The sequence below is a fragment of the Elaeis guineensis genome, chromosome 7 (genome assembly GCF_000442705.2).
Source record: "Elaeis guineensis isolate ETL-2024a chromosome 7, EG11, whole genome shotgun sequence".
Lineage (NCBI taxonomy): Eukaryota > Viridiplantae > Streptophyta > Magnoliopsida > Arecales > Arecaceae > Elaeis > Elaeis guineensis.
Window position 1 is genome coordinate 75,141,932 of NC_025999.2, and position 10,905 is coordinate 75,152,836.

General features: G+C 38.8%; 1 non-coding gene across 1 annotated transcript in view; it reads left to right on the forward strand.

Moving 5' to 3' along the window:
- Positions 1–409: 409 nt before the first annotated feature.
- LOC105048955 (uncharacterized) overlaps positions 410–10,905 on the forward strand; it is a 45,279-nt gene continuing 34,783 nt past the window's right edge. Inside the window, exon 1 of the transcript XR_012142837.1 lies at positions 410–505. This is a non-coding gene — a transcript (uncharacterized protein). The remainder of the gene's footprint in view (positions 506–10,905) is intronic.

Genomic DNA, 10,905 nt, shown 5'->3' on the forward strand with positions numbered 1-10,905 from the left:
CATGAAAAAAAAATATGATGGGATCTTATCTAATCTTTTATATATATATATAAACTTAAACATTAGTCTTCGTCCATCATGTAGTAGAGTCTTTGTTTGATACATGTAAAAAACTCTTTTTTTTTTCCTTCTCTCTCCTATCTCTCTTCTCTTCTTTGTCCTCGGCCTAGGCCATCACCTTCTTGCTTGCCTTGATGAGCTTGTCAAGAGCCTTCTAGATGGTATGTGGCCACTAATGAGGAAGCGGATGATGACTTTGGGGTTGCATTCGAAGCAGACCACCTCAAACTCACGACGGGCATTCTCTCAGAAGGCATCCCACCATGGGATATCGCAAGCATCAAGCCACATGAAGAAGTGCATCATCTGAAGGATGTCACGGTAAAGCCTTGAAAGTGGGAGGAGCACCATGGAAGATGCTCCCTCCTTGATCTCTGCTGCCAACGAGGAGCACCTTGAGTACTCTACCATCGTCGAGTACGATGGCCCCATCGTCTCTTATGAGGTTTCCAAGATCGAACCTTTGGACCTCAGGAGCGCCTCCCATTTTTCCCATAGCTTCCTATTGACATTGGGGAGAATGGGTGGATGGCAAGGATAGGATGGATGACAAATAGGATGGAGCAGAAGGAGATGGGCTTGGTAGCATAGAGAGAGTCTATGGTGAAGACGACGACGGCAATGGAGAGGAGGGAGAAGGTAAAGAGGAATAGAAGATAGATGAATTGATAAAGGAGGAGGGCCTACTCACTAGAGGAGGAAGAGGAGGAATGGAGGTGGCAGAGGATGGGGTGGGTGAAGAGGGTGTGGGTGAAGATGGTGAAGGAGAGAGGGAAGACGAGGGTGAGGATGATTAGGGTAAAGTGCGGGGGAGGAGTGAGGGACAGAGATGGACTCATGGAGGACGTCGGTGAAAGTCACAAACTCGATCTGCTCCATCTAGGGGTCCATGGATCATGGAGGGGATTGGGAATTGAGATTGGGGGACTTTGGGGGACTAATTGGGAATCATGTGGGGTTAATCATAGAGAGAAAAAGAAGAGGTATTGCAGGTTGTGAGGGAGATTATATTATATTTGTGAAGTGCATCAACTTCTGGTACCCTAATTTGGGAGGACTAGAGTCGGTGGCTGCTGATTTGCATTGATGGGTACCATGTCAGGGGCATATCAGTTATCTCATGGGTTTTGTCTCCAATACCATAGACCACCATGAGACATGACCTTGCATACCATCAATCACAGTCGGTCATTTATAGACTCGAGATGAGCTATTGATCGTGGCATGCACTGCTATAGTCTCATCCACCTCTAATATTTCATGTTTTATGATTATATTACTTGGATGGGGGGCACTTTTACATTCCAATCAGTCTATTTATCCAATATCCTAGTGTATCACACCCCTCCATGAAGATAAAATAAAATAGATAAATAAAATTAAATATTATTTTTAAAAAATCACATCCCATGCATCGCATGGGGTTATAAGCTTGTATATTGATCAACGTACTAATATGTAATGAGAAGTATTAAAATTTTTGTTATGCACTAATATATCATGAGAAGTATTAAAATTTTATTATTTAATCTCTATTATTTAGTATTTGATACTTCTCATGTTCTTTTCAAAAATTATTAATTATGAAAAATTATTCATAGACCAACTAGCAAAGGCCCTTAATATTTGTAGTAACCAAGCTCAAGTTAAAATCCAAACTAGTTTCTATCAAAAAATTTTTAGTAATACAAAAAACACACAGTCAAAAAAAAGACAGCAATCGTATGGCTCATAGGAGCACACGGTCCAATGCCAAATACGACCTAGAGCACAGAAAAATTGCTTGGCTCACACAACCATATGCGTGGTGCACAGGAATGCCGTTCAGTCCACGCACGGTGCACAATAATAAATGATGCATGGTCCATACGCGGCTCATCAGAACAAGGCCACGCAATCTACATCACGGCTTATAGAGCTAACGCACTGGTGCGGGCATGCGGATGTAGGTGCAGCTCAAGCGGATGTGTGGGTGCAAAGGAAACTCGGGCGTGGGCATGCAGATGCGGGTGCAGCTTAAGCGGGATGCAGGCGTAGGTTCATGCAGTCCGAGTGGGCTTGTGCGGGCTTGTGCGTGGGCCTGAGGTATGGTTCTCACTTGGGATGCTAATAGAGATATAGAAAGAGAGAAGGGTTAGGGTTTTGGGACACCACATCCAAATAGGAAAGGAGAAAGCGTGAGGATTCTATAGATTTGGTACAGCTTGTTGGGAAATGTGTCTTAAAAGTCAATCGTCAACCTATTAACAGTTGAGCAACCTTATATTATAATTGATTTGTTAATAAATAAAATATATTTTTGGTATTTTCATCACAAGTTTTCATCTTCTAATGAACTCCGTTGTTGTGATGAAGTCCTTAGGATTATTTAGGTTAGATAAAAAGAGAATTTATCAATTAGTCCTTAAAATTATTCACGATCAAATGATAGGCTGTTAATAAGGACGACAGCTTCTATCGAGCATAGGTCGCTGTATGCCATATGGGTTGGTTGTCCTCTTAATCAAGAAGTGTGGAGACACTGGTATGGCATACAGGTAAGATGTAAGGATACATCATCATTGAATGTGACCAACTCCAGAGCATTCTGCTATCGAGAATGTCTCTGATGGGATATAGGTATAAGTGTCCCTTAGACCTGAGATCGCCTCAGTGACTTGCAAGCAACTCACTATGCTTTGGTACTGGATAACTGAATTGCTAATTCAGTGACGGAAGGCTTCTGAGTACAGTCAAGTACTTACAAAGTCAGAGTGTGATCGAGATGGGATTGACCACTCCAAGAGTTGGAGAAGAATGAGTCACTGTATTTCAATTTTGTAAAACCTTGGCCAGGGTAATCCATCAAATGGATTTGATATTTTGAAATACAATATGGACAATCTGATCAGAGTTGATAGTTGAACTCTGAGGTATCCTATAAGTATTTTGGTCAAGGAGATGAATTATATGGAAACTATATCCACATGGGTTCTAAGGATGTTGTTCTACACATTCGACCTATCCGACCGTCGAGTACCATTGCTAGATGGTCACTTCGATTGGTATAAAAATTTATTCTTGTGCTATCAATTTAGGTTCGGACCTATGAGATCACACACATTAGAGTTCATGATTCGATCGGATGGTTGATCAACGATTAAGAATCGTTCTAGGGTTAAACGATCAATATGATTGACATTTAACCTAGTGCAAGTGTTACAGGAGGATTGATTAGCAATTTGATTGCTAATTGACTTAATTTGATTAAGCCAATAGATTGAGATTAAGTATAATTAAATATGATTTAATTAAATTTGATTTGGACTTGAATGGATCAAGTCTAATTGGTTTATTGGATAAGTCAAGTGCAAGAAAAAACTAGTCCTAGTCCAATTAGGACTTGGGTCAACCTAATTTCTAATTCGATTAGAAAACTAAATCAGATTTAAATATAATTTAATCTAATTAAATTAGATTCTTAATTGGATTAGGATCTATTTTAATTGAGTTGATTTAGTTTTGGTTTGATTTGATTTGAGAAACCAAATTTGAACAAGTCATAGATTGAATCTTAGTAAGACTAGGATTCCATCTTGCGCCACCTTAGCCTCCCACGCCCACTGTCTCTTATTTTGTACTACAAAACCTTCTCTCCTAGGCCTTTACACACACCCAAAGCTTTTCACTCTTTTTCTCTTACATGGAATGTGGTTGTGCATAAGTCAAAGTAGGAATTAGTTTGGATTTCAAATTCTATGAGATAGAATTTTAGGAAATCAAAACTCTTTCCTTAAGCACTGATTTTATCCAGATTTTTTTTGAGATTTTTTATAGCTTTTATGACACATATTGTACACCCTTTGCTAGTGGTCCATGGTAGAAAAAGAAGGAGGGGGCGCCCAAGAGTTGGGCACCACTTGTCTTGCCCTGTTTGGATTTTTCTTGACTAGGTATTTGACCTAGACAAGGATTCTTCATATCTCATTATTTAAGATAAATTTTTTCTTAAGATTTTGTGGATTACAGAGCATTGAGAGACCTTTGGGGTGTGTGAAAATCAGAGACAAAGAGTGTTGGGGCGTGGAGATATAAAGACACAAAACTAAGTGTCTAGGAGAGAGCAAAGAGAAGAAGAAGAGGGTCTTCTTCTAGGGTTGCTGAGTTCACCTCTTCTCTTCCTCCATCTGTGAGTTTTCTGAGAGTGTCTCATATCTAAAACTCCTTCTCCTACTTCTCATCTTTGAAAGAGTTCAAATCAAGAAGAAGAAGGCATTTAATCGACCATCGAAGAAGGATCAGTACAGTACTAGCATACTGTACTGATTTTCTGGATCAGAACTTCTGATCGTGATTCGTGAGCTCGTGTGGATGACTCCTAGAGGCCGGATATGTGTGTGGCTCACAACATTATCCTCAAGTCCGGATCAGCAAAGTTAAAACGTCTAACTTACAAGGTAATAGATCTGATCTATTATATTTTACATACATTAGATGTAGTATAGAAACATATTGATATGATCAACATGTAGTTCTTGCTCTTCATATTTTAATTTTTGATTTAATATCATATAATAATTATGTAATAAGATCTTAGATCTAGAGATTCTTTGATTTTATAAGATAAATTTTGATTTATTTTAGTCTTCCGCTGCCTGATCTTAAAAAATTTCAAGATCTAACCCTGAAATCCTAGATCTGGTTTTTTCAATTGGTATCAGAACTTGGGTTGTTTATTATATGATTATTTATACATGCTTAGATTATTTCTTAGATTAGATCTAATTTATAATCTGATTGTTAAATTTAAAATTAAAATTTTTAGATCAATCATGAACTGTAGGTTGTCCTGCTGTAAGGTTTACCCCTTACAGTGCAAAGGTTGTCCTAGTTCGTGTAGATCTATCTTTAATTATAAATTTGTTAAATATGATTTAGATTAAATTTATAATTTATTAGATTTAAAAAATTTTAAATCTAAAATAAAATCTCTTTGTTAATTATTTCGCGTAAAGAACCATCATATATTTGTCTGAAAAATTTGTGCAGTTTAAAGTTGAAATTGTTTCAATTACATGAATCTGTTTAGATTACATCTAAAGTAGTTTCATGCTTATTTCACTTGCATTTTGATTATGAATCAAACATGCAACTTGATTGGTAGAAACATGTTATAAAAATATTTACAAATATAAAAATTATTTTTGAAAAGTCGAACCCCAACCCTCAGCTCAAAACTTAATTGAGAATTAAGAAGTTATTTGATTAGGTTCTAGGATTGTGAATTGAAGAACCTAAGACACAAACCATAACACATCAGGTTAATGGGTTAGTGGGAATTAGGTCCATTAATTGGGTTAGACCTAAGGTTAGATTAAAGATGGACTTAATTAGAGAATTGACTAAATCTAATCAATTATTATCTTAGATTAGATCAAAGATTCTCTAGATCAATTACAATAGTTGTAGTTGGTCAAGTCCATGTCTTTAACGAGAACCAAATGGACTTGATTCTTAGCTAAGCGGTCTAGTACTAACTGTTAGGTTGATCTAATCAAAACTAATTAAACCAGTTGGTGACTAAGGTAAACCAGACTGGTGGTTTTTAATTGGCAGCCCACTTACCTGGTCATTTCTGATGGTGTCTAAGGCAAGCTTTGGCAGATCCTCCCACTGATCGAACTTACCTAGCCTCTTGATAAAATTATATTTTGATCGGATCACTTGACTATTCAAACTGATCCATGTCAGCTAGGTAAATCAGTGTGACTGATTTAGGTACTCCTAGACCAGCCCTTTTAATGGTCTCCCTTAAGCTGATTTGGTGAAGCCAATGGGAGGATCATGATAAGTGGTTCATCTGACCTCCTCCTCTAAATCAATTAAATCTTCTAAAATTATTAGGTCCTTAAAATGAAATGGTTATGGTGATAACTAGATCATAGCCTCCCATTAAGTGGATGATAATGGGTCCATCAGTTGGATAATCATTGGAGGCCCAAAGGCCTGGTGCTTATCGGCTGATGGAATTGTCATTCATAATATAATTTTTTGATTGCATCTTTCTAAATGGTGGTTAGGTTAGCCAACCAAAGTTGGGTCTAATCATTCATTGGCTAGATGAGCCAAGTATGGTCATGTTAATGGTTGGACCTAACCAAACTTTTCAGTGGAGACCAAAGCCTACTGATTAGGGATTGGGCAAAATTAAAATTACTAAAAATTATTTAAAAAAATAATTGATTATGAACCTACCCTTAGATGTACATGGGTTGGCCAACCAAAGTTGGGCTTGTGTGCAGTCTAAGTGAATTCTAGTACCCACTAAGGAATTAGGATAATTTCTCGAATTGGAGGTAGAGACTACCAATTCGAATAAAATAGTGAAAGAAATCTTTTGATTAAAGTCCAAACCTTTAGGTTTAATGAATAAATTACTAATTAGATTATAATTTTTTTTGTACAGATATGGCCACTTTCCTATTGCTCCGATCATTGTTGGACAATGAAAATTTGGTGGGACCCAACTTCGGTAGCTGATACTGAAAGTTGAAGATAGTTCTGAAGTATGAACGGATCCTATATGTATAACGGATCCTGCACCTGAGGAGTCAACTGTCAATGCACATGGAACAGTCAGAGATACTTACCAGAAGTGACTCAGTGATCGGACCACAGTACGCTGCATCATACTAGCTGCCATGAGCAACGAGTTCAGTCGCAAATTTAAGATGGCTCAGCCAAAGGACATGCTTCAAGTGTTGGAGATTGTCTTTGACACATCCGATGACGTAGAGAGGCACAAGACTAGTTGTGCCATCTTCAACGCCAAAATATGGGATGGTGCCTCTGTCACTGATCATGTATTGTACATGATCGAGCTGATGGAGTATTTGAGCAAGCTCGGCTTTCTTGCATGAGCAGCTTGGGAAAGATGCAATACTGAACTCGTTGCTCTAGTCTTATCTCCCATTCCTTACTCATTATAGAATAACAAAGCCTGAAGTAAACTACCATGGGTTACTGGGATTGCTTCGGAACTTTGAGAAGGATCACCAACTCCACAAGGAGTCGGTGAACTTAGTGGAAGGTTCATCTTCTGGTTCTCATCCCTTTGAGAAAGGAAAGAAGAATAAGAAGAAGAAAGTGAAGAAGGTGCAAGTTCAAGCTGGGACATCAGTGCAGGGCCAGACCAGAAAGATCAAGCCCAATAAGAGTCAAGCTGAATGCTTCTTTTGCAAGAAACGAGGGCACTAAAAGAGAAACTATCCTCAGTACATTGCTTCCCTGGATCCGAACAGGCAGAGAAAGAAGCAAGCTATTGCTGGGCAAGGTATTTATATGATAACTCCTTGTAATTTCTCTATTGTGATATAACTGATTGGATATTGGATACGGTAGCTCTTACCATATTTGCAATTCGTTCAAGGGTTGCAGGTCAGTAGGAGATTCGAGCAAGACGAGAGGTTCCTGAATGTTGAGATGAAAGATCAGTTTCAGTTCTAGCATTAGGAATCTTGAAACTTGTATTTGAGTCCCATACCATTGTTCTCAATGATTGTCATTTCTGTCCCAATTTCTTTTTAAATGTTATTTCTGTAGGCCTTCTGGCCAAAAATGATTATGAAATTTCAATAAAGAAATAAGTTTGTAATATCATTGTGAATGGTGTTACTATTTTTTATGGACATTTGAACAATGGTGTGTATATGTTATCACAACCTGTTAATGTAGCCTATTCTACAGGCAAGCACCCTAGATTAGATAGTGTATCAGATATCTACTTATGGCACTATAAGCTAGGTCATATAAACAAGAACAGGATAAACAGGTTGACTCAAGAGGGTATCCTCGAAGTCAGTGATTGTGAATCACTTCCAACCTGTGAGTCCTGTCTTCTTGATAAAATGACCAAGTCACCTTTTACTGAAAAAGGTGAGAGAGCTACTGAGCTCTTGGGCCTAGTACATACTGATGTATGCGGGCCCATGAGCACAAGTGCTAGAGGTGGATATTTCTACTTCATCACTTTCATGGATGATTTATCTAGATATGGATATGTTTATCCGATGAAATATAAGTCGGATTCATTTGAAATATTCAAACGATTCTGAAGTGAAGTAGAAAAACAAACTGGGAAGAGTATTAAAACTCTTCGATTTGATCGAGGAGGGGAATACCTTTCTGGTGAGTTTCTCACATATCTAGAAAAGAATGAGATTCTCTCCCAATGGACTCCTCCAGGAACACCACGAAATCAGACTCTGTTAGACATGATCCGATCCATGATGGGTTTTGCCAGTTTGTCGATATCCTTCTGAGGATATGCACTCGAATCAATCTGTTATCTGTTAAATAGGGTTCCAAGTAAGTTTGTAATTAAGACTTCATATGAGATATGGATAGGGCGTAAGCTAGTACTTTCACACCTTAGGGTTGGGGTGCCCGACCTATGTCAAACGATTAGTTACAGATAAACTCGGATCTAGGTCTGACAAATGCACATTCATAGGATACTCCAAAGAGATCAAAGGATATTTTTTCTACCATGCTAATGAACAAAAGGTGTTCGTCAGTCTTAAGGCAACTTTTTTAGAAAAAAAATTTCTTGATGAAGGAAACGTTGCCTCTTAGGTTGAACTTGATGAAGTTCAACAGATAGAAGGACCGACACCAATAGCTAAACCTGAGTCGGATTTGATTAGATCAGATCTGAAGCCCAATGTACCTGCACCATTAAGGCAACCGATAGAATACCGCGTCAGTCGGACAGATACTACGATTTCTTGGTCTGGAACGGTGATCCCATCGAACTCGATGAGAATGATGAGGATTCGGTCACCTATATGGATGCAATGCAGAGATCTGATTCCGAGAAATGGCTTGAAGCCATGAAATTCGAAATGGAGTCTATGAAGATCAACGATATATGAACATTGATTGACCCACTGAAGGGGTTAAACCCATTGGGTGTAAATGGGTCTTCAAAAGGAAGAGGGGCGCAGATGAAAAGGTGGAGACCTATAAAGTCCATCTGGTTGCCAAGGGATATCATCAATATTATGGTATTGACTATAACGAGATGTTCTCCCCTGTGGCAATGCTCAAATTCATTCGGATAATGCTTGCAATAGCTACCCATCTGGATTATGAGGTCTGGCAGATGGATGTAAAGATAGCTTTTCTGAATGAAGAGCTAACCGAAGAGGTGTATATGATACCACCTGAGGAGTTTACATCCACAGATGAGTCCAAGGTGTGCAAGCTTCAGAGATCCATTTATGGATTGAAGCAAGCTTCTCGGAGTTGGAACATGCATTTTGATAAGGTAATCAAAACATATGGCTTCGTTAAGAACGGAGAAGAGCCCTGCATCTATAAATGAGCAAATGATCCAGTTGTAGTATTCTTTATCTTGTATGTGGATGACATTCTCTTAATCGAGAATGACATCGCCGTCCTACAGAGAATAAAAATTTGGTTGTCATCGCAGTTCTCCATGAAGGACTTGGGTGAAGCATCCTACATCCTAAGGACGAAGATCTATAGGAATAAATCTAAAAGGATGCTTGGTTATCCCAATCCACGTACATAGACATTGTGCTGAAGAAATTCAGCATGGAGAATTTCAAGAAGGGCTATCTATCGATAGGCCATGAAATTTCTCTCTCTAAGAAGGATTGTCAACAACTCCTGAAGAGAGAGAGTATGAGTAGAGTCCCATATACTTCGGTCATGGATCTATCATGTACGCCATAACATGTACAAGGCCAAATGTGCATACTCACTAGGAGTAGTGAGTAGATACCAATCTGATCCTGGAGAAAATCACTGAAAAGTGGTTAAACTCATCCTCAAGTATTTGAGAATACTAAGGATCAATGGTGGTTTATGGCGAGTCAGATCTGAAACTTATGGGGTTCACAGACTCCAGCTTTCAATCTGACTATGATGACAGCAAAATGTCAGGTTATATCTTTACTCTGAATGGTGGAGCCATCTGCTGGAGAGGTTTCAAGTAGCATACTATGACAGACTCTGTTTGTGAGGCAGAGTACATCACAGCATCGGATGCCGCGAAAGAAGCTGTGTGGCTGAGAAAATTCATCACCGAGCTCAGAGTAGCACCCTCCCTCGATGGTTCGATCCTGCTCTACTGCGACAGCACTGGTGCCATAGCTCAGACGAAGGCCAAAGCACACCAGCGGACGAAGCATATTTTGCACCGCTTCCACCTGATTGGAAGATCATGGATCGAGGTGACGTCAGCCTTCAGAAGATCGACGGAAAGGAGAACTTGGCTTACCCCTTCACTAAAGCCCTGGCGATAAAGAAGTTTCGACAATCACAAGTCGAAGATGGGTATTAGATACTGTGCCGAGTGGCTTTAGGACAAGTGAGAGTTGTTGAAAAATATATTCCAAAAGCTAATCGTCAACCTATTGACGATTAAATCTTGTATCGAATAGATTTATTAATAAATAAAATATATTTTTGATATTTTTATCACAAGTTTTCATCTTCTGATGAACTCCGTTGTTGTGAATGAAGTCCTTAGGACTATTTAGGTTCGATAAAAGAAGATTTATCGATAGTCCTTAAAACTGTTCACAACCAAATGATAGACTGTTAATAAGGACGACAGCTTTCTATCGAGCATAGATCGCTGTAGGCCATATGGGTTGATTGTCCTCTTAATCAAAGAATGTGGAGATAATGGTATGGCATAAGAGATGGTGAAGTGAAGGTATACATCATCAATTGAACGTGACCAACTCTAGAGCATTCTGTTGTCGAGAATGTCTCTAATGAGATATAGGTATAAGTGTCTCTTAGACCTGAGATCGCCTCAGTGACTTGCAAGCA